Genomic DNA, 25,428 nt, shown 5'->3' with positions numbered 1-25,428 from the left:
TTTTGCGCGGGAGACTATCTTGGCGCCAAGATAGCCCCCCCGTATCACAGCACAAAAAATTGGAATACACCATTCGAAAGCAAATCGTTTGTACCGTTTGTACCGAAAAAGTTTTGTTTGTACCCTGATAGTTTTCGAAAAACAAGGGATGACATTTGGGGGGGGCTATCTTGGCGCCAAGATAGCCCCCCCTATCGCAGCCCAAAAAAATTGGAATACACCATTCGAAAGCAAATCGTTTGTTCCGTTTGTACCGAAAAAAGTTTTGTTTGTACCCTGATAGTTTTCGAGAAACAGGGGATGATATTTTGGGCGGGGGGCTATCTTGGCGCCAAGATAGCCCCCCCGTATCACAGCACAAAAAATTGGAATACACCATTCGAAAGCAAATCGTTTGTACCGTTTGTACCGAAAAAGTTTTGTTTGTACCCTGATAGTTTTCGAAAAACAGGGGATGATATTTTGGGCGGGGGGCTATCTTGGCGCCAAGATAGCCCCCCCCTATCGCAGCCCAAAAAAATTGGAATACACCATTCGAAAGCAAATCGTTTGTTCCGTTTGTACCGAAAAAAGTTTTGTTTGTACCCTGATAGTTTTCGAGAAACAGGGGATTATATTTTGGGCGGAGGGCTATCTTGGCGCCAAGATAGCCCCCCCGTATCACAGCACAAAAAATTGGAATACACCATTCGAAAGCAAATCGTTTGTACCGTTTGTATCGAAAAAAGTTTTGTTTGTACCATGATAGTTTTCGAGAAACAGAGGATGATATTTTGGGTGGGGGGCTATCTTGGCGCCAAGATAGCCCCCCCCGTATCATAGCACAAAAATTTGAAATACGCCATTCGAAAGCAAATCGTTTGTACCGAAAAAAGTTTTGTTTGTACCCTGATAGTTTTCGAGAAACAGGGGATGATATTTTGGGCGGGGGGCTATCTTGGCGCCAAGATAGCCCCCCCCGTATCACAGCACAAAAGTTTGGAATACACCATTCGAAAGCAAATTCGTTTGTACCGTTTGTACCGAAAAAAAGTTTTGTTTGTACCATGATAGTTTTCGAGAAACAGGGGATGATATTTTGGGCGGGATCACAGCACAAAAATTTGAAATACACCATTCGGAAGCAAATCGTTTGTACCGAAAAAAGTTTTGTTTGTACCCTGATAGTTTTCAGGAAGGAGTGGATAGCATTTGGGAGGCTATCTTGTACAAGATAGGCCCCCTAATATGTACTTTTTCCATGCCCATTAATAAGTATTATGTGCCTATTCATGTGAATTTATGTGTATTTAGAACTCTTGTTGTACATATCCAAATAAAAAAAGACTTGTTGGGAATAACGCAATGTTAAAATTGAATCGGCGAGTGGGAAAGCAGTGTGAGTTCTAAATAAGCCATTTTGAGTTAAAGGCGAAAATAACACTAAAGATGTAGAACTACAAGTTGTAATGAAGAGTAGTACAATTTGGAAGACCTCACACGTTATAGCAGATTGCTGTAATGTCGACTGTACATTTGTGGCATTAACAAACGAAAGTTCTTTCTTCAAATATCTCAAAATTCGTTTTGTGGACTAGTACTTTTTTTCCGCTCAACGATTCAATTAAATTTTCTCTATTTGTGCCCTTTTCCGTAAATAAATACCGTAAAAAGGATAACAAAGTGTGTACAAATTCAAAAAGAAACTGGATTTACAGAAATAATCTTAAACAAAGAAAACTAAAAGATGAAATGTTTGCTCACCTAAACTGTGTCCTTCCACGTTTCAGCTTTACACCAACAGAAGAAATTAACTGCTTAAATCTGTCACATTAACGGCTCGAGAAGTTTGCCGCTTTCATAGACAATAGACGAAAGCAAATAGGCCATTGCTGAATAATACGTATTTACTTAAGGAAAAGGTCAGAAATAGACAAAATTGAATTGCATCGGTGAGTGGAAAACCACTACTAGTCCACAAAACGCATTTTGAGATATTTGAAAAAATAACTTTATTTTGTTAATGCCACAAATGCACAGTCGACATTATAGCATTCTGTTATAACGTGCAAGGTCTTGCAAATTGCACTGCTCTTCACTACAACTTGTAGTTCTATATCTTTAGTGTTATTTTTGCCTTTACTTCAAAATGGTTTACCTTGGACTCTCACTGTTTTCCCACTCGCGGATTCAATTCTAACGTTGAGTTATTACTGAAAAACTCATTTTTTATTTTGATATGCACAACCAGAATTCTAAACACATCAATTCACATGGATAAAGATATAATACTTATTAATCGACATGGAAAAAGTACACATTAGGGGACCTATCTTGCGTACAAGATAGCCCTCAAATTTCATCCCCTGCTTCTCGAAAACTATCAGGGTACAAAGAAAACTTTTTTCGGTACAAACGGTACAAACGATTAGCTTTCGAATGGTGCATTTCAATTTTTTGTGCTGTGATACCTGGGGGGCTATCTTGGCGCCAAGATAGCCTCTCGCCCAACATATCATCCCCTATTTCTCGAAAACTATCAGGGTACAAACAAAACTTTTTTTCGGTACAAACGGTACAAACGATTTGCTTTCGAATGGTGTATTTCAAATTTTTGTGCTATGACACGTGGGGGCTATCTTGGCGCCAAGATAGCCCCCCCAAATATCATCCCCTGTTTCTCGAAAACTATCAGGGTACAAACAAAACATTTTTCGGTACAAACGGTACAAACGATTTGCTTTCGAATGGTGTATTCCAATTTTTTGTGCGGTGATACGGGGGGCTATCTTGGCGCCAAGATAGCCCCCCCGATTGTCATCCCTGTTTCTCGAAAACTATCAGGGTACAAACAAAATTTTTTTCGGTACAAACGGTACAAACGATTTGCTTTCGAATGGTGTATTTCAAATTTTTGTGCTGTGATACGGGGGGGCTATCTTGGCGCCAAGATAGCCCCCCCCCCCCGATTGTCATCCCTGTTTCTCGAAAACTATCAGGGTACAAACGAAACTTTTTTCGGTACAAACGGTACAAACGATTTGCTTTCGAATGGTGTATTTCAAATTTTTGTGCTGTGATACGGGGGGGCTATCTTGGCGCCAAGATAGCCCCCCCAAATGTCATCCCCTGTTTCTCGAAAACTATCAGGATACAAACAAATCTTTTTTCGGTACAAACGGTACAAACGATTTACTTTCGAATGGTGTATTCCAATTTTTTGTGCTGTGATACGGGGGGGCTATCTTGGCGCCAAGATAGCCCCCCCAGTCGACCTCTCAAGTAACCCTATAAGGAAAATGGTACAAACGAAAATATTTTCGGTACAAACGGTACAAACGTAGTACAAACGAATGACCTAAACATTGTTTCAATTTTCTAAAGTGGGGGGGCTATCTTGCCATACGTGTGTTGCCTCCAATGTGACTTCCACAGACATGAATAGTGTGCAGGCAATTATTAGACGAGCAAAGGCTTATGGGTATCAATTATTATATTTTCTGAAATTTAAAGAGGCAATTATTTTCCGTAAGTTACAGCGTACTACTGAAATGGTGTACAAATATTTCGTAAAGAGTAGAATCCACATATATAACTTCTATTGATGGTGAATGTAAATTTTAGATTTGATACATCTAACTAATTCCACTTGACAGATTCTGCATCAAAATTCTATTGCCACAACTTATGAGAAGAAAATCCACTCATCTACCATTTGCTTTAGCTTAATGTCTCACGATTATGCTTCCAGACTAAAGGAGATGGTCATCATAATGATAATGGAGGAAATAGTGAAATAAAAAAAGTGAAAGAAAACAGGAAAGTTGTGAGGAAACCCACGCACATGGTGTTTGTCCAACCCAAAGTTCATTTATCTTAAGCTGAGATCGAACTAGGGACGCTCTACTGTCGCGATTCTTGTATAGAAAAATTAGTACGCTATTCGAGACCTTCTATCCAGCCCGCAGCGATAAAAATTCGAATTTTCACCGATGTGTCTTCCCTCATATATTCCAGTCATAATATGAAAATTAGTTGAAAAAATCCTTATAAGCATGGGACTTTCTAAATAGATATAATAAGTTGCATTGAAAAACATACTAAAAGTCCCCAAAAATTGCAAGTGTGCTACGGCCGCCATATTGGAAAATGATCGCTACAAGATAGGAAAGGGTTTTAAGTTGTGATCAGTTTACAAAAATACTTATAAGCATAGAGCTTACTTTATAAATGCATTTTGTTAAAGTGAAAACCATACTAAAAGTTAGAAAAGAATTCCAGGTGTGCTAAAGTCTGGAAAATGGCCGACACAATATGAAAAATTCGTATCTTGTCTTGGAAACTGCATATGTTTCTATTGAAAGAGTTTATCTTGTCTCGAAAAGTGTATTTGTTTTTATTTTGAAGAAGTTCTGTCTCGTCTCGGATTCTATTAGAAGAGCCCTGTTCGACTTAGAAGGTGTATCTGTTTCTATTGGGAAAACACTATCTCGTTTCGGAAAGTGTATTTCTTTCTATTGAAATAACTATGACTCGTCTCAGAAACTGTATCTGTTTCTATTAGAAGAGCTCTCTCTCTTCTCGAAAAGTATATATCCTTTTCTATTGAAATAGCTCTGTCTCGAATCGGAAAGTGTATCTTTTTCAATTAGAATAGCTTTGTTTCGTCTCGACTCGTGAGGAACCCTACACGCACGAAATTCTGACGCAAAGTGCGTCATTGATAATGTAGCGGCCGAGAAAAGTCAGTCACTAAACGTTGTGTAAAAACTGTATAATAGACACAAGGTTTTAATCAATGACTATGGCAGATTAGAAAAATTGAATACAATCAATGGTACAGCTAGTAGGAGAAAACAAAGGCAAAAGGATTTGGACAGGGGGAGGATTATGCTCTAAATACTAGAGGCACCCTTGTATTCAAGACAAGCATATTTACTGGGAATTAGTCTTCCCCGATCGTCTAGTGACTACCAACCATGCCCTTTGTCGATGGGTCCCGGCTTCGATTCTCGATGGAATACCATTAAAATTTGAATGCATTGCTATGGTTCACTTTAAACTGTATGCACCAGGTAATTTCACCTTAAACTGTACGTCTACTTTTCATACAGACGATACTGAAAAAGGACGCTGAGCTTAAGCAAACAAGTAAACATCTTTCGGGAATTGAACCCGGGATCATACTAACAAAAAGCATAATTAGATTTATGGTGCGATAGTAAAGAAGACAATTCTCCCATTTATTTTTCTCTTCAACAAGATTTACTTAAACCACTTACATTACTGCATTGTGTTAAAACATGTTCGTAAAACCTTGAAGTGACAACTTGACACACTATTATTAAGTTCATACAATCAAGATAGATCGAGCAAAAATCACTCAGCATCGAATTACACATGCATTTTATTCCCGTTACATGAAGTATGCATTTGACAGGCCAGTTTCTCCCTGCTACTGTAAAGAAGAAATGGATGTTACTTTAGAAGGGAAAGCGCGTTTACAAGTTGTTGTCCAGGTGGATATATATATTTTTCATTTATGGGTGTCACTTTTACGAATGTAAATGAGGAGAATGACCACTCACTTACTCTCTATGAAAACTAAATAAAAGAAACTTACAAAACTGGTATAATTTGCTTTTATAATTTATTCTCTTATTGCTCTATTTAATAGATGAACTTCGGTCTTAAATTTTTGGTACCACGGTTATTCTATGTACACTCATGTCCAAAATGATTGTCGCATATCTATAACTGCTTTCTTGTAAGAATATAAGTTGATAATTACTTTGCAAGGTACTTTTAATACCAATACTATGTGTATAATCGGGAAATGTATATTTGTGGTAAATTTCATAGGAAAAGAATTATAAATACGAAAATTAAAATAAGTAAAACAAAATGTTGCTAAATGGACAACAAAGTTTTATTTTCGTTTTATTGTTCTTATTTACTGCTCTTATGACATGAAATTTGCCACATACATGTCTTTGTCGATTATACACATACTAACATTATAAGAAATACCAAGCGAATTCGTTATCAAATTATATTCCTACAACATATTTATAGACATGCGACAATAATTTTGGACATGAGTGTACATTGAGGACGACGGCTAAATTTAATGGTACAGATCATATTCGGTGCAAAGCGTGAGTCGATTCATCTTAGTACAAACTTAACGAATATGAGTGAGCAATGATCGTATTAGATAATGGCACTGGCGGAGTCCTGTAATCTTGTTGTCTAATTAATTAACTTACCAACTAATTCTATGGCCTATTGAACCCGGAGATTCAACGCCGCATTCACAGAAGATCTCTATCGATTTCTATCCTTATTCAACTGGATTCAGTTTCTACTTTGTATTCCTATTTCTGCGAGATCCATCTTAATATTGTCCTCCGATCTGCGCATAGGTCTTCCTAATGGTCGTTTTCCGATTGGATTTCCCGTCAAAACTTTGAAAGAGTCCCTACTTTCTTCCGTTCTGGCTATGATCTGCCTACCTGAACCTTCTAGATTTGATGACCCTAACAATGTTTTGTTAATGGTATAAATTATTTAGTTCCTAGTAATGAAGTTTCCCCCATTCCCCAGTACCGTTCCTCTTGGGTCCGAATATTCGTCTCAGGATCTTATTCTCAAATACTTTCAGTCTGCGTTCTTTCTTCAGACCATGTTTCGTAACCATACAGAACAACAGACATGATTATCGTTTAATACATTTTCTCTCTCTCTCTTGGATCTCGTTCTCTTGGAGGCGAAATAGCGTGGTGCGGAATATCATATAGCTATTATGAATATTGATATCTTGTATAATGATCTATGTATCCAACAACTGTACCAATTTAAGCCATGATTTTGGTTTGGACGCATCGTTAATAGTAAGTTCTGTCCTTTATAAGAAGGACGCGAAACACAAGAATTAAAATTCAAATAAACATTCTTACTTTTCAATCGGAAGGTTCCGGGTTTTGAATCTTGTGATATCTATCCTGATGTTTTTTTTTTTTTTTTTTTTTTTTTTTTTAAATAAGGCCTTCTTAGTATTACTAAGTAATTGCTAGAATGACTCATAATAGCGTATACTTCGTTCCCCTTTTCATATTTTATTGTCTACTTATTCTATATAAAATGACTTGACAACTATATCTGGGATGGGACACGGTGGCTTAGTCGTAGAGCGCTTACCTGTGGTGCGTAGGATCCCTGGTTCGATCCCCTACTAAGTAAGTTTGTGGTGGACAACATCGTTCTTCTGGGTTTTCTCGGGGTACTTCCATTTCCTCCCACTTTCTCATTCAACCAATTTTTCCATTGTCATTCATTTGGTTTAATCATCGTCTCCCTTAGCCTAACAGTCATAATAGTGGGACGTTAAACTCAGTTTTCATTTCATTTCAACTATATCTGGAACAAAGATTTTTTTTAAGGAAACATAAACAATAAATGTGAGTGTATGATGGACATCATGGAAAAGAATTTTCTTGAACTCTTTCGTTTTCTTTAATAATTTTGATTAGAATAATTATGTCATATTTATTATTCATTTGAATTTGTGTATTATCGATCTTTGTGTAGCAAAAAACATAACAGTGAGACCCCTAAGAAGATGTCAACAAACTCTAGTTACAACCTGTTTCTGAAAAACGGGGGGGGGGGGAGGGATCAGCTGTCCCTTTGATATTTTGAGAAACATAAAATAGATCTAAATTTTTTTGATCCACCTTCCCATTTTTCTTACCTTGAAGACAACCAGACGGAGCACTCCAAATATCTTGGAACAGAATTTCCTTGTCCCCTTATGATCAGCATATTTACATACGGCCAAGTGTGGTCACAGATTTAGATCCTACTTGGGGCATAATGTCACAGATACAAACTCTGGTCTTGGTTTGGTATTACCTTATTGTTTCAATGTTTTATTTGGTCATATTTTTGTTTGCTTGTTAAGACCAAATCTTGGAACTTAAACTTGCAACTTTGAGATCTGAAATTTTGTAGTGATTAGTAAATCTAATTACAACACAAGACAATTCTCACTACAGCCTATCATTTTAATGTAAAATTAATTATTATCAAATGCTGGCTGCTTGTTCAACTAAAATCCTCACAGAAATATCCTTAAAAAATAAATTAATGTTAGTTCATACATTGAAATCAAGCAGTATTTTAAAGTTAAAAAAATAGGAGTTTAATAATTCATAGATCAGTAAAGATTAAAGTGTAAAATTTAACTGTAAGTAATCGTCACAAGCCCTGAATATTAGGAAGACCGCCTAATGCTTTGTCTTAGTTTTTTCATTGTACCCACTAAAGTCTCTATTTTAGCGTACTCTTCAGTAAATGTTATAAAAGCATTCGTTTAGAAGTTTCTTTTCAGAGCGTTTATTAGTAAATTTCTTCATAACTTAAAATTTACAAAGGATAATTAATCATTAAATCAAATCACAAAGTCTGAAAAGTAATTTGCAATGTAGAAGGTTTTTACTCACAACTATAAAAAATACATTTTAGTAGATATCATGTGTATATATACTATACTTAGGTATGTCATCTTTTTACATAGTTTCAACGTTTTACACGAAACTTGAATTAGAAAAAAGAAAGAAAGAAAGAAAAAGGTGGAAATGCATAACGTAGTGGTGGTTCCAAAAGAATTCCGTCAGGGGGATACATTCAATATGTGATGCGTGAAAAACAGTATTGTGCAAATACTGATAATAGCATTGAAGATGAATGGACTCATAACTCTATTTGAAATTTCCTATTTAATGGTGGGTGAAAAATTTTCCTCTCCCATCACATTCTGAAATAAACATTAGCGGAATGAATCGGATGACTCCTCACTAAGGGGACAAAAGAGACCTTTTAATTTCGATGTTACTTATACTGGTAAATAATCCAAAATATTTACGTATTGTTTTCTTCATGTACGAAGTAAAAACCTACAAATTGCAGTTTCTGCACCTTTCCTAATATAATTCCCAATATTTGAGAAAGAAGAATTTGATCAAGTAACAAAATACTGTTAATTGTACATAATAGTCGAAACCGTGCTTTTCAACCGTTCTAGAAGTCCTTAGAATATATATCTAAAAATAGCGTTTGTTTGGTTTTGACAATTCGAACACGGAGTGATTATGTTTAACTATATGTACACCTGAGATCTTATGCAACCCTTTATTCATAATTATCTTTTGGGTTGCATAACCTCATGGACATAGACAAAATCGATAATTGAAGATCTCGGGGAAACAATGATGACCCTCATTTTAAAACCAAGTGAGTTAGTTACAGAAAAACCATGATAACACTGACGTGAGCTGAATTGTCGAAATAGTTCAAGTTTGAAACAACAGCATATTCATTATGCTATTTTTTCTATCTTGAATTGTTTCCGCAATTCAGCTCACATGAGTATTATTATTGCTTTCCTTTAACCAACTTACCAATCTTTTAAATAAGAGTTAACATTGTTTTTCCCCGAGGTTATCAATTATATACATAATGTGTAGATTTTACATGCTTTATTTTGTTCGTTGAATTGGGGAATTAGTGTGTTTCATAGGGATGCACGCGAGACGCGAGAAGTCTCGCCTCGTCTCGCGTCTCGTCTCGCATTTGCGAGACGAGACACGAGACGAGACTGAAAATTTTATGCGAGACGCGAGACGAGACTAAACCATGCGAGACGAGACGCGAGACGAGACTCAGTTAAGTCTCGCACGAGAAGTCTCGCGAGACTTCTCGCAGTCTCGCAACATTTATGAATTACATGTAATTATATATTTAGTGATTTTACATTTATTGGATTTTCTAAGTTGAGCGTTAATGCCTCCAGGAACAAAAAAGTGATTGGCGCAATAGACAATTTATGATATTTATTATTATTCAAGGTTAATTTTCAGAATTAAAGCCTTCTTTAGTTTTTAAACATCATTAAAAAAGAAAAGCTTTGTAAATTGGAAATTTATTACAACATCGATTTAGGACTTTATTTTACGACACAAACACATACACGCGGGCGCGCACGAATACATGAACTTCTGTTTTTTGGTCTGAAAAGCGAATAAGACTCCCTATTGCTGCAAAATGTGATATTTTTGTTGTTTCTGTCTTTTTCACATTACTACTAGCGATTTATGTTGGGGGATGGCGGGGAAATCCCCTCTCGTCAAAGTTTATCCCGGGTCCGGCTCGCAGAAATAACATGATATTTTTACATGGAATAAGTATTTTCTTTCTATATATTTATCAAAAACATCCCCCTCTAGTTCTGAATTTTAATTCAAACACTGGTTTGGTATAATGGCCCTATAGGTTTAATGCGAGATGGTAGGAATGGCCCTATATCTGTCAGTAATTTTATTTTCTAGATCTGGCAACACTATATAAGTTGAACGCGAAAGTTGATAAAATGCGATAATGCAACATTGCTACAAGCGCGAACGAACCAAAAGAATTGGGTCGTGTTGTGTTGTGAGGAGTTCTTTTGTTGTCTACAAGCGCTTTTGGTGGTATAAAATCTTTATAATGGAAAATCCAAGGAAACGACCAAAACGTGTAAATGTTGATAGTGGCGATGATATTTTAGAAGAGCCAAATATTGCTGGAGACCTCTAAGCTGGAAAACAATGTTGGATCCATCAATAATTTATGCTGGTTTTGCTGTAAATTATGCTATTAACCCTTTGGGGATCCCATGGTACAATCTGTACCATACGGGGTGTTTCATGGTACATTGCGTTATAACTCTCCTATTTGAGCTTTTTCATTCGTTTTTTTTTTGTTTTGTTTTGTTTTTCAAGTCCAGAGGCATTGTAGAAGACCTTACGTATGGTTTCACACCTTCCTGCGTCGAGACATAGGAGGTGATGACGTCATAATTCTAAAATATATATTTTCTTTTAATATTGTGGGGCCGGTCTATGTTCATTATTTTTTGGCGGGCTTATTTTTACACGTAGAAGATTGAAATTTTGCACAAACATTCAGTCCACCGAGTAGTATTTACCAGATTTTTTCAGATTTATGCGTAAAACAGAAGGGGGGGATCCAGAGGGGCAAAAAGTTGAAAAAAGGGATATTTTACCAAAAAATCCCTTTCTTCACGATTTTCCCGCCTTAAATACATGATGGAGACAAGTGAATGGTACCGCCTGAAAGGCAGTTCTATTCTGAAGAAAATAATGTGCGACACATGACCCTAGGGTAATTAGGGAAGTGTCAGGGAATTTTTATAAAAATATACTTTTGTATAGGGGAATTTTGGACATTTTCGATATTATTTTTGCGGGCTTATTTTTGCACCTAGAAGATTGAAATTGTGCACAAACATTCAGTCCACCGAGGAGTATTTACGAGATTTTTTTCGTACTTCTGTGTTAAAACATGGGGGTACAAAGGGGCTAAACATTGAAAAAGGGGAATTTTTACCAAAAAATCCCTTTCACGGGATTTTCTCGCCTTAGATACATGATGGAGACAAGTGGATGGTACCGCCTGAAAGACAGTTCTATTCTGAATGATCCTAGGGTAATTAGGGATGTCTCAGGGAATGTTTAAAAATTTTCCTCTGTATACGGGAATATGGGACATTGTCGGTATATATTTTTTTTTGGCGGGCTTACTTTTGCACCTGGAAAATTGGAATTCTGCATAAACATTCAGCCCACCTAGTAGTATTTATCAGATTTTTTCAGATCTCTGCGTTAAAACAGGGGGGTTCAGAGGGGCTAAAAGTTGAAAAAAGGATAATTAGACCCCAAAAATCACTTTTTTTCGGGATTTTCTCGCCTTAGATACATGATGGAGGCAAGTGGATGGTACCGCCTGAAAGGCAGTTCTATTCTGAATGATCCTAGGGTAATTAGGGATGTCTCAGGGAATGTTTAAAAATTTTCCTCTGTATACGGGAATATGGGACATTGTCGGTATATATTTTTTTGGCGGGCTTACTTTTGCACCTGGAAAATTGGAATTCTGCATAAACATTCAGCCCACCTAGTAGTATTTATCAGATTTTTTCAGATCTCTGCGTTAAAACAGGGAGGTTCAGAGGGGCTAAAAGTTGAAAAAAGGATAATTAGACCCCAAAAATCACTTTTTTTCGGGATTTTCCCGCCTTAGATACATGATGGAGACACGTGAGTCATACCGCCTGAAAGGCAGTTCTAAGCTGAAGAGAATGATGGGCGAAACATGACCCTAGAGTAATTAGGGATGTCTCAGGAAAAATTTTGAGATCATAGTGTTTTACGGTAATTTGGGGCATGGTGGGAATTCCTGATAAAATTTCTCCCGCCCTTACTATTCAAGATAAAAACTTGAAATTTGGTACACACATTTAGTATACCAAGTACAATTTATCAGATTTTTTTAGATGGCTACGTTCACACAGGGCCGCTCCAGAGGGGCCCAAAGTGCGAGAAAAAAATCCCTCCGTAGTTTTCCCTTTGACATCATTTTTCTCGCTCCTAGTATATGGTATGAGCATGCAAGTGGTACCATACGAAAGCCAGCTTCATTCTGAAAAGAATGAGGTACAAACCATGATCCTAGGATAAATAGTGCCGATGCAGTAGCTGCTTGACTGAAAGTCTAAAAAATAGCCCAAAAAGCCGGGTACCGGAGAGGGTTAATTTGACGAAAATTAATGATCCAGGAATCAAATTCCAGCACAACTTTTCTTTTAATTTGGAGCGGAGGGGACACAAGTTCGGATACCATGTTGAACTCTAGGTTCCGTCTAATTAGGATGTTATGAATATTCATCCCATGGAAAGCAATGAGAAATCACCAAGGATTCAGCTTGCCAAGGGACTTTTAGGTCAAATACCTGCCTTCGGACAGAATATCACATCATCATTCATTAACAGCCATAGAATAACACATTGCAAAATTTTGACCAGAATATATGCGAGACTGCGAGACCATGCGAGAAAGTCTCGCGCGAGACGCGAGACGAGACTCAAAATTTTATGCGAGACGCGAGACGAGACTTCACATTTGCGAGACGAGACGAGACGCGAGACGAGACCAACATTTGAGGCTGCGAGACGAGACGAGACTTTTCAATTTCTCGTCTCGTCTCGTCTCGCGTGCATCCCTAGTGTTTCAATAGCGTGGCTGAGTGAGACGGGGACCTACAGTTTAAATTAGAACCTGACCCACTATATTGCATTCTAATTTCAAGGCTCTCTCAACAGGAACAACGTATCTGGGTGCTCTATTGATTCTATTCATTTGATGTTGACGTTGGTATCATTAATTTATATGTAGTTAATTGTCTTCATTTGATTTCATAGCAAATTCCAGATTAATACACAAAGTTATTCATGTTGTAAATTAGTAAAAAATACTTCATTTGCCTTAATACGCTAATTTACAAAAAGAAAGTGATAATTTTTGTAAAAGGACTTTCTCTTGTAGTTTATAGTAACCTACATTTATTTTTCATTTAGAAGTAAGTCATTTCAAATAATTATTTTAACATCTCTTTCATCCTAAATACTAGGGAAAGGTTTGCGGATACGAAATTACTTGAATTCATTTAAACTGTATTAAAGAACTGAAGGAAATAAGCGTTTTCTTATAATTAGTGAAATTCTAATTGTTCGTAAAAATCTTTTAGATTTTATTTTTAATATTTCCTGTACAATTTAAACTTTTTTGCTGTTTCACGTTAATTTCGTGGTTGCTTAGGATTTTTTTCTTTTTCCACCCCGTTTTTTCCCCTTAATATCCAGTGATATAACAATGGTCTTGAACAGTGATGACCAAATGCCTACCTGAGGGGATTTTCATCCTTTCCGAGAAGAGAAATTGAAAGGTATGATTTATTTTTATTAATTAATTTATTTTTTACTATATGTATATATAACTAAGCGTTTAGCCTGTTAACTGCTTAAATATTTTCTTTAGGATCTAGTGTTTTGGCTACTAAGTCCATTTTGCAAGGTGACAATGTTGTTGATACTGCGCCGATATTAAAAACAAGAAATAAAAAAAAAATACAGTGGTATTTTTAAATGTTAGTAACTCAATGTTTTAATTAACCTTGACTCAAGGAACAACACGCAGGGCCCCAGACTGGAACAAGAATTCAGAAATTGGATCACTTTTGCACACATTCAGCGACCTGTCGTCTCAGAGGATGGGGGAGGAGAATGAATTCAAAGCATGGTTTGTACTTTGTTCTGGCCCACAGCCCAGTATAAATAGCCCATCAGTGGTCTAAGAGTATGACAAAGGACTTTAAATTATACTCTGACTTTTTTTCTTTTGTTGGAAACTATTTGAGTTGAGTTGATTTTAGTTTAGCGTCCCTTTCAGCTTTCAGGCTATATGAGACGTGGACCTACTGATTAAAGTGGAATCCGAACCACATGAGCTCCCGCCGGGAATCAAACCCGGGTCTCTCACGCCAAAGGCGCGTACGCTAACCGTTTAGCCACGGAGGAGCTCTGGAAACTATTTGAAATTAATACTTATTCAAATGAAATTTGTCAGTTTAAAGTTCCATTATTGTGTCCTTTGGGCTAAGAGAGACGATGATAGAGGCAAGTGAATGATGTTTAAATAACTGATAGAATGAGAAAGTCGGAAGAAATGAGAGTACCCCGATAAAACCTACAAACATGATGTTTTCCTTCACAAGCTTACTTGCTGGGAATCGAACTAAGGACCCCACACACTAGAGTTAAGCGCTCTACCACTGTATCACCGCTCCCTAATTCATTGAAATGAAAGTATTGTGCTGCTTAGATTGGTAATTTAATATCTAAATAATCACTGACAGATAAACAGTCAGCTGTCAACTTCTGCTTAGGCAAAGTATGCACCTGACTAATGTTCCAACCTCGAAGTGGGTCCAAGGTAATGAAAAAGAAACATAGAACGCATTGACGGCAGATGATAAACAAAATAAAGTATTCTATGGAATATAATGATGTCATTCGTTTCTTTGCAGAGAAGAAAGTTCGAAGCGTGGTAATGTAATCTGTAATTACAAAATTTGTAATGTGTAAATAAAATAAATAAAGTTGGTACTTGTCTATTCCATTTCCAAATTTAGTTGTATATTTTCTAGTCAAAATTCCTTGAATAAATAAATAAAGTTTATTATTATTATTATTATTATTATTATTATTATTATTATTATTATTATTATTATTATTATTATTATTATTATTATTATTATTTGCTTAATTACTTAAAAAGAGGTCTGTAGGGGACTTCGAACTTGAAGCTTGGGCCTGTAAACAATATGTATAAGGATTTAAAGTATGCATATACCTTGTAGATAATAGACATCAAATTCTGCGGCAAGTATTTTCGTGAATCCTACAGTTGCAAAAATACTTCTCTAAAGCTTTATCGCGAATGTGGTTCTGTATTACATCATTGATAATATGGTTTCCACCTTTGTTTCTTCGTTCGTGTTGTGTGTGAATTGGTCCATGTAAATTGTTATAAACAACGTGGGACGAAAACGTTGTATTCATTTAATGATACCTTGAACATAAAGGGATTTAACACATTAAGAATGCCGTTTAATTAAACCCTTTATACTAGTACGTGTATTTCACAAGTGAGAAGTTATGGCATATATTTAAACAATTATGTTCTTTTTTTCATTCTCTGAAAGAATACACAAGGAAATTTAGTAATATATATTATACGACTTATTTATAACAGAAAAAATGAAAACTCCGTAGATATAAAATATTGGAATTTACAATGTCACCTTCGGACAATATTATGTATATACGAGTATACAACAGAGTAAAGATTTAAAATACTGATTCGGATGATTTTTTCTCAAACAAGTCAACATTATTTCTTAAACAATAAGATTAAGTAAATAAATATTTTGATATCTTAGAGATAATATACTCGTAAAATCATGCATTATCTTTTTTGTAACATATATTACTTACCTTTCTTATTACACAAGAAGATGAAATGCCTCAGCGCACAAGTTAATTCATCCTTATTAAATTGTTCTGCAGAATTGAACACATATTTAAGAATTTTTATGTTACTTAACGCCTGCAAATAACAATGCATGGTTCAAGTAACATAAATCCACACACATACGTACTTCCAAATATGTATCTTGGATGTGATGTAGAAATTGTTTCATGATTACAACTCGCTGTATATTGTAATTAATTACTCTTTCTAAATCCACTGTATGAGGAGTGGACAGCAAGACATTTGTTATACTAAAATGTTGTTAAATTAATCTTGAATGAAATAACTTGGTTACGATATGCGAAGCTGAATTGAGATTTTTATAATTTAATCTAATATTAAAATGTATAAGGGAGTACTATACATTTTTCCTAGAACGAAACACATTCACTATATTTCCTTCAAATATCTAACACGCCGTTGTAGGGCATCCTTTACCACTACATACGAGAGAACCATTTTTCTGGTATTCCTCATTCTACAGTCTCTTTCGTGTTCTTACAACACGTTGTTTTTGGATGTGTTACCAGAACACATCTACTCCTGTCAATTAATGTTGCTAGAACAAAATTGTAGAAATTAACCTCTCGATCATACAATTAATGCGTGGAATGAAAAGAAGGAAATGTATTATATTAGAATTTATTACAATTTTGCGACACTCTTAATGTCACTACGAGATACCCCAGAGTGTCACAATACTCAGGTTGGAAAGTTCTGGTATAAATCATAAAAATTGCTATAGCACGTAACAAAAAATAAATAAAATAAAAAATAAATACAAATTAGCCAAATAAGAATTGATAGTTTTTATTGGGATGAACAAAGTGACATGAATGCAAGTAATGAGGTTAATCCTCATGCATATTTTCCAAGAAAAATGGCGGAAATGAACTTGTATGGCGCTAAAAAAAATGTTATCAGTGACCAAGAATAGCAAACTAAAAACACGGCACATAATTAACTGACACTATCACATGCCCCCTTCAGTCTCTTTTTTATGACACTAGTAAGAGAACAATATCCTCTGTGATTAATGAAAAACAATAAAGCTAAGCTTATCGTTTAAATAATTAATATTTTTCTGACCAGAGTATGTACTTCTCTTTCTCAAACGTTAATATGTATGTTCATATTAATGTAGGTAATGGAGACATCATAATATTAAATCACTTACATACAATTTTAATTGTTGCTTATATAATTTTTAATTTTTAATATAACAATAAGATATTGTTATAATTTACAGTTTTATTTCAAAATTTTATATTAGAATTGTTTCTATTAATCAATTAAATTCTCAAATATCCTTGAATTTTTATTCTAATATTCTTTCTAAGAAACAATCCCACTTTTAATTTAAATTTTAATATGAATTTAATATGAATAATTAATATACATATAAAATTTAAAAAATGAAACGATAAATTATAACAATATCTTATTGTTATGTTCAAAATTTATAATTATATAATAAGCAGCAATTAAAATTGTATGTAAATGACTTAATATTATAATGTCTCTACTACCTATATTAATGTGAACATATATATTAACGAGAGAAAGATAACGTTACGTTATGGAACTGTTACGAAATATTTTAATTTTTAATAAAGAAGTGCATACTCTGGTCAGAAAAAATATTAATTATTTAAATAATAATTAAAGGTCAACATGGAGGAAGTTAGCATTTAACTTTAATTTTAATTAATGTTTTCAGAGTTTTACGTATTTCTTGTAATATTCAGTTTGTCCGCAACTTGTCCATGATAATCTATCTATCTATAAACATATATAACAAGTGGAACACAACGGAACAAACTCAGAAACTCCCGGTGTGCAAATTTGGTTTCTGGACATCAAATATAGCAATCTTTATTCCTTAGATGATGGGCTATTTGGCCACCAAAGTTCCTTCAGATCCGGCCAGTAGCTACCGAGGAATAAAGTACGACACACACGGTGACTCAAACCGAGCCGTGCGCGTCCTTGGATGAATTTGATTACCTAATATAGTGATCTTCCTTATGCGATGGGTTAACTTGCTCATCAAATTTGGTTCAGTTCTTGCTAATAGTTACCGAAAAATAAAGTACAAAATACAAAGCGAGCGGAGCCTGTTCCTGGCCGAGTTTAGACACCAAATACAGCAGTCTTTATTTCCTAGACGATGGGCTATTTGCCCAAAAAATTTCGTTCGGATATGACCAGCTGTTACCATAAAATAAAGTACCACATACAGAATCGAGCCGAACCTGTTCCTGGTCGAGCCACTTCATCAAATATAGCAATATTTATTCCTCAGGAGACCAAATTTCATTTAGATCCGGCCAGTAGTTACCGAAAAATAAGGTACCTAAAAACATGTATAAGCTTTCGTATGTTTACGCCGGGTGTATGTCCACTCCGTATTTATATACATACATACATACACCTGAAGCCTTAGGATCCCTAGCACTCTAAGAAATGGGAAAGAGTGACACGTAAAACTGATCTTAAACGATGGATATTGTTCCTGAATCCATAATTTTCAAGGTTGCTAAGATGAATAATCAAATTTTCGTGCCGTTTGAGTACCAGTTTAACCCTCATTAGCAGGGAGGGTGAGATGGGATATAAGATAATATGTTCAAAATCGTTATTTGCTGCATTCTTATCAGCATCCCTAACGCTCATACGGCGTTAAATTTTAAAATAATGGAAAAGGATCGATATTAGTTTTTTTTAATTTTTTAAAAGTTTAATGTCCAACGATTATGCAGTGAGTCTAGGGAGATGAAATGGATAATCATTGTGAAATAACGAAAGTGGGACCAAAACCGGGAGACCCTCGATAAATCTTACGCACCCACGTATACCACAAAGTTCATTTGGCCTAAGTTGGGATAGAACAAGGTACCCCATTGGCGCTACTCTATCACTGAACCACAGCCATGGTTTTCATGGTTGCTGAGACGAATACTGACATTCCCGATGCTGTTTAAGCACAAGTTCATTCCCCATCGGTATGGGGTGAGATAGAGTGCAAAATGTTCAGAATAACCGAGATTAGTATCGTATCGATAATTTTCGGGGTCGCTGTGCTGATCGGCGATAAAGAATCTCAAAACAATTACCTGTAAATAAAATGACTTCGAACTGGATAAATGCAATTACCTTTGTGTTAACTTTGAACGTTTCAGGATCATCATATGTAATAATACAAGTAACAAAATAATGAGACATTTATAAAAGTTCATGCAATATTTTGCGTTTTTAAAAATTATCTATCGTTACAACCTATGACAAGTATGATGAAGAAGATAATTTCTAATTTACGGAACTGAAATTAGAACATCGTTTGTAAAGTGAGATTAGAACACCGCTTGCAAGCACCGTTACTTTTGGCTATCTAATTTCTCACTTCTTAATTTAATTCACCTTCCAGTTGCATTACAATGTTGGATTAGCATCAAAAATTTTATGTGGGAAGCTGAGACCACGCACTGTGCCATTCTGTGATGTGAAAGATAACAAGAGCTGAAAAAAGTAAAACATAGACGGAAGTAATAGTATTTTCTGAAAACTATGAGCATTTGGTATATAAAATCAAACATATATCAACCAGGTAGACATATCTCAACATTATTATTATATTTATTTTCTCTTATTTATTTTATAAATGTGGTACAATAGCCTTGGTCATTACATGCAAAACAATAACAATTAGTAAATGTCTAGAGCCGTATAGGAACACAAATCATTATGCAGAAATGTTAATAAAAAAAGTTTGTGTATGTACGGTGTGAATTATTTATAATGGCACATGCACGTGCACATACATATTTGAATAATTTCCGCTTCTCCCACAATTAATAGCACTATAATTTTTCTTACTTCATTTAAATATTGTGAATTACATCTTATTTTTTCTTCATGGGACTTTCTTTTCCTGTGTTTCTTTCCTTTACATCATAAATGGATATTGCGTTGGGTTTTTTTTTTACAATTTTAATGGCGAGTTAATTTCCTTTTCACCTCATGAGAACAATTTCTCGTGTATTTTTCCAGTAAGGTTGCATATTTACGAAAAGTTAGTTTGTATATATCATATATATAGTTACATATTTACGCTAAACAGGGGAAGTACGGCGGCTCAGAGCGCTTAATTCTGGTGTTTGGATCCCAGATTCGATTCCCGACCAATTAATTTTGTAGTAGACATCATCGTGCACATTGTTGATTCTGAGGTAAATGTTTCCTCCCACATTTGTCAAATTCTCCCGGTATCGAATTATTTCCCCACGTACCTTTTCCTCAAGCCTAGAAAAAGTGGAACATTTCCTCCAGTGCCTTATCTTGATATTGATCATGAACTAGGAATCTATGACAGGAGTAAAAATCTTGGCTAATAGCCAGAATGGGGGAATGTGATTCTCATACGTGATAAAATAAATGCAGTATTGGCACTCATCATCGTAGATATTCTGCCATTATTGGCAGGTCACTTGCCACAATTGAGAAACTTCCATGTACCACGGTCTTCGGTTAACCTCTTTATCTTTACGTACATTTTTTCTGTTTTGATATCGTCTATCAATTGTGGTTTATTTCGCCTCTCCCTCTGTTTTCTGCCATCATATCCTCTAGCACAACCTTCATGATACAGCTCCTTCTTAGAATGCCCCAACCAGCTTCTCTTCCTCTTCTTGATATTATCTGGCATTATTCTTTGCTTCCCCATCATTTCTAAGACCTTCTCATTCGTTTCCTGCTTGACCCAGCTAATTCTCTCCATTCTTCTCCACATCCACATTTTGAAATTTTACAGTCGTTTTTTTTAATCATTGTTGCGTAATGTCCATGTTTCTGCCCAATACAATATCTCATGCGTATGTAAACATTGAAAACTTGAAGTTGCTTTGGGCACCATTTCATATTATTCAATTGAGTAAATTTTTCTAATGGGTTACTTTCATCTGATACGAATTCATTTTAGGAAGTGAGACTAAAAAGTTCATAAATCGAAAAAGAAAGGCCCACCCTAAGTTATACGATATATATATATTACGGCATCATCTGCAAACGCACAGAAATGATACAGCGCCACGATATGTATATAACACAGTCTGTTGCTAAATTAGTGCCACTTCAGTGTGTTTTTAATGCTTCTCTATGTTGTGGTCTATTGGGCCTATATTCACGATATATTATGTAAGTTAATTGTTTTTATATTTAAAAAATATACTGTGAATTAATTTTATCAAATTGATGGACGAGAAAATATAAATTCCGTTCTCATATCAGCTTCCGAAACATTGTTCATAATTTTGTTATGTGCTAACTTTTTTCAAATGTATGCTCTAATCTTTTGAGCGCCATGTCTGCGGAGCCGAATTTGCCACTCCCGACTAGACCACGTTGGTAAAAAATTTAATAAACAAATCGAAAAGATATTGCAAAGTTGAATAATAATAAAGATGACTAAATTAATAAAGACATTTTCATATACTGTTTCGTAATACCATTTTTTTTCTGTTGCATTGACTTTTATGATTTTAGTGTGAATAAAAAAAGGTAATATTGAACAAGGTGATTTTGTTTCTTGTAATTATTTTTTTGTATTGCAGTAGGAGCGTAAATTTCATCAATTGCAACAATTATTCTGTTAGTTTTAGTGATAATTTTAGTGTTTGAGTATTCAAATTATTACGGACAAAATTTCAAAACTAATTTCTTTTATCACTACACTAGTGCAAATTGTATGTTAAAGATACGGGCCACTGCACAAAACTTCCTCGCTTCATTTTTCTTAAACTAAATTATGGTATGCTGCAGCTGTTACGGAAACATTTATAAGTGAAATAATAACAAAATTATAAGGTGTTTTTGGAAAACATCGTCCGAATAAAGCTTATCCCCGAAAGTAAATTACCACTAATTATTAATTTCATGTGAAATTACTTACGCCATATATTAGGGTTATTAAGGAAACATTAGTTTATAAAATATAAGCAAAATCGCTTGGAAAAATTATATCAAATAAATAATATTAAATAAATAAAATGAAAACATTCCCCACTAAGACTAAACTACAAATGGGGATATTTTCATAAGATGTGATATATACTATAGAATATTACTTCTCACTATAAGATAGAATCGTTAATGTAATGCTTGTTTATGAAATATGAACAAAATCACTTGAGGTATTTTTGAGAAAATTGTCCGTAAAGGAGTTTACTCCCAAGAGTAAATTGTCCGATGTGATAAGTTATATTCGTATTGCCAAGTTATTAATGAAGCATTTATTTTGAAATATGAACAAAACCATCCGAGTCATTTTTTGAGAAAATCATTCACATAGAACTCGCCCCAAAAAATACTCATTGTGGCTCTTTCAGGATAAACAAGTTAAGCGATATAGTCAAGTTATTAATAAAATCTTTATGTCTGAAATATGAACAAAATCGCCTCAATCGTTTTTTGAGAAAATCATGCGGTAAAACTCAATCCAAGAGTAAACTATCCCATTTGTGTTTTACCTGAGGAATGACTTAACCGGTATATACGTATGACAGTATTGGTTTGTTAATGAAATATTGATGTAAGAAATATAAACAAGATCGTTCGACCCTTTTCGAGAAAATAACGTTTTCCTATTTTGACCCTTCACTAAACTAGCCTTATTTTTGGAAGTAGGAAGAATATTCGAATATTTCCCTGAGGAATCTTATGAAAACATTAAATTTAAAATTTGGCGCCAATACGTCAAACAATACAGCATCTAGACGATGAACACATTTACACCGGACGAATTGGGATCTGAATTCATTTTCTCAGAATATAGAAGCCATAAAATGTATACGAGGTAAATCCATGGTAATCATGAAATCGTTTAGTTTCATGATCACTATACTCTCTTCTCTCCTATTGTACTCAAAACCGAAAATGAATCATTCTCTGTAACTTTATTAAAGAATCGGAAATTTGTAATAATCCAAATCTTTCTTAGCATTAGATTTAAAACAATTCATGAAAATTTAAGAAAACGTTGAAATAAGGGTATGGATAATATCAATAAATAATATTATATAAGTTTGTTTATCGTATTTTATATTGTATTAATTTGTTTACATCTTGGTAGAGGGCGGCAAACACCTTTTGGCCTAGGACAGTAAAACATTAAATACGGCCCTGCATGTCTGGTTACATACTACCGCTACGTATTCTACAAATACTGTTGGATTTATTTGGAGTCGAGCACCAACGATAGGCCAAATTTGCATTATACTACACTGGAAATTTGCGTGATTGTTCTTAAAAAAAAACTTTCCTGCTTATTATCTTCCCATACATTAAGACATACAAGTTACAATTTTTCTTAATTACTTGTAAAATCTTGTATAAAATGGTTCAAGTGCCCCAGGATCTGACGGACTTCAGTGTTGTACACAGCAAAAAATAAATCAGCATTCGAACATGTGTTGGATATTTTTCGAAAATGACTTTTGGACATTGTTTACGTACAAAAATGTCATGAACTGTTCTATCATAGTGAACAAAAATATCTAATGGTAGAACATTTTAATTCAACAATATTAGGACCCTTTACACAGTTATAAGTTGTTTCTGCCAGTATAGTCATTCTCATTATACACATAAGACGTTCAGGTGCATTTTGAACTTTCTTAGCGCGATTTCTCCCATTGTTAAGATATTTCATTAATGAAATACTTTAGGACATTTTTGGACACTTCAGGACATGTTAAATAATAACTACAAGTTTTTAATAAAATATGATTTAATTTTGCAGTGTATGTAGTTTGTGTACCAAATAAACAATAAATGTGCATTTGCAGGGTTAAATCGAACCAATTATCATATATAACTGGTAAAAGAGGGTAAAATTCGCTTTCTAGTCAAAAGGGCTGAATCTAATAATTATAGCATGTTCTACATTTCTTTTAAGTAGGTACTCGCTTGAAACTGTTGAAATTTTTTTTTTTAGTATTTCATCAGTAGGAGAAAGAATGTACGGATGTACAGTACAACATGTGACATAAGAAAGTAGGCACATTTTATATACACAAAGTACATCCATGATCGTACTTCAAACATCCGTCTGGGAGAGTGCAAGAAGTTTGACAAGAATAAGAAATATTCACACAGATTGAACAATACATATTCAGCTGGAAAATAATATAAAAGATGTGTGAGAAAGTAAGTTCAAATTACATACACCATCATACAAATTTTTCAATGAAAAAGACGTTTAATATAATGGATGTTTCTTTACCCTAATGTTTATGATGGATGTTTCTTAATAGTAGAAGTTGCTTATACACAGTATGTGTTATCAGATTTTATTTTTCAAAGTACTAATAGTAAATGTAACAATAATTCCTCAGATCATATTCCAATGAAATGAATGTTTCTTTATAACCTATTAACCTAGGAAAGCTGCTCCTTTTTTTCTGAAAGATAATATCTGTGAGAAAGGCGATTTCAAGTTCAATTTCTCTTCTTATCATCTTGCTTTGTGTACACTTATAAGAATCTCTCCAAATGGCTTTCGTTTATCTTACAAAGTGTTAGACAACACGTGGACTAAGTTTACCACATTTAACTGAAACATTCCTTATGGTTACAAGGATGCGCAAGTGGGCCTATGTACCGTACATCATTGCTCTTACGAGTGTATATCCTTCACGATTACGAGTATGTAGTATGTCAGCGTTAGGAGACAAACAATATATACAGGGTGTTCATTTATTATGCAGCCAAAATCCACTGGTGAAATCCTCACACTTAAACAATAAAAAAGTCCATACGAACATAAGGCGAAAATAGCGTTTTTTATTTTCAAAGTTACGAGATGCCGAAATCGAGAAAATCGTAACTTTGAGGCTGCTTAGCTCGAAAACTATGAGAGATTCCAACGACGGTTAAAGAAATATTAGAGGAAATAGTACGTTAGTCTATCTAAATAACCATCCCCATCAGGATACTGCCACCTATAGTCGGACAATTTGTCCATGCCCACCAGATGCGGTGATCGTATTGCCGGCGCCGGACACCGGCGTCTTTCCGCGCGATTTTCGACCGCGACGAATAGTTGCCTTGCCAAACATTCGGCAAACAGCCGGAAATGAGCATTAAATGCGCCGGTGCAGCCGTCGGAAAGTTGCCTTGCCGAGCAGTCGGCAAACAGCTGTAAAGGCGCACTAAATGAGCCAGCGCAGCAGTCGAAAAGAGGCCTGCATAAGGAGTCGGCAGAGGGTCGGAAAGAGGCCTTTCCGACTGTTTTGCCGACTCTGACGGTCGGCAACAGTCGGCAAAGAGTCGGCAAATGCCATTTTATTTTACGATTTTCGACCGCTTGCCGATTCGGCGAAAGGTCGGCAACTTTGAACAAGTAGATCGGCGTGCCGCCGCGGGCGGGTGCCGGCTGCCTCCGACGGCCCGCCACCGTCGACG

The sequence above is a fragment of the Thermobia domestica genome, chromosome 9 (genome assembly GCF_964235325.1).
Source record: "Thermobia domestica chromosome 9, izTheDome1.hap1.1, whole genome shotgun sequence".
Classification (NCBI taxonomy): domain Eukaryota; kingdom Metazoa; phylum Arthropoda; class Insecta; order Zygentoma; family Lepismatidae; genus Thermobia; species Thermobia domestica.
The sequence above is the reverse complement of the archived record's forward strand: the minus strand, read 5'-3'. Positions refer to the sequence as shown.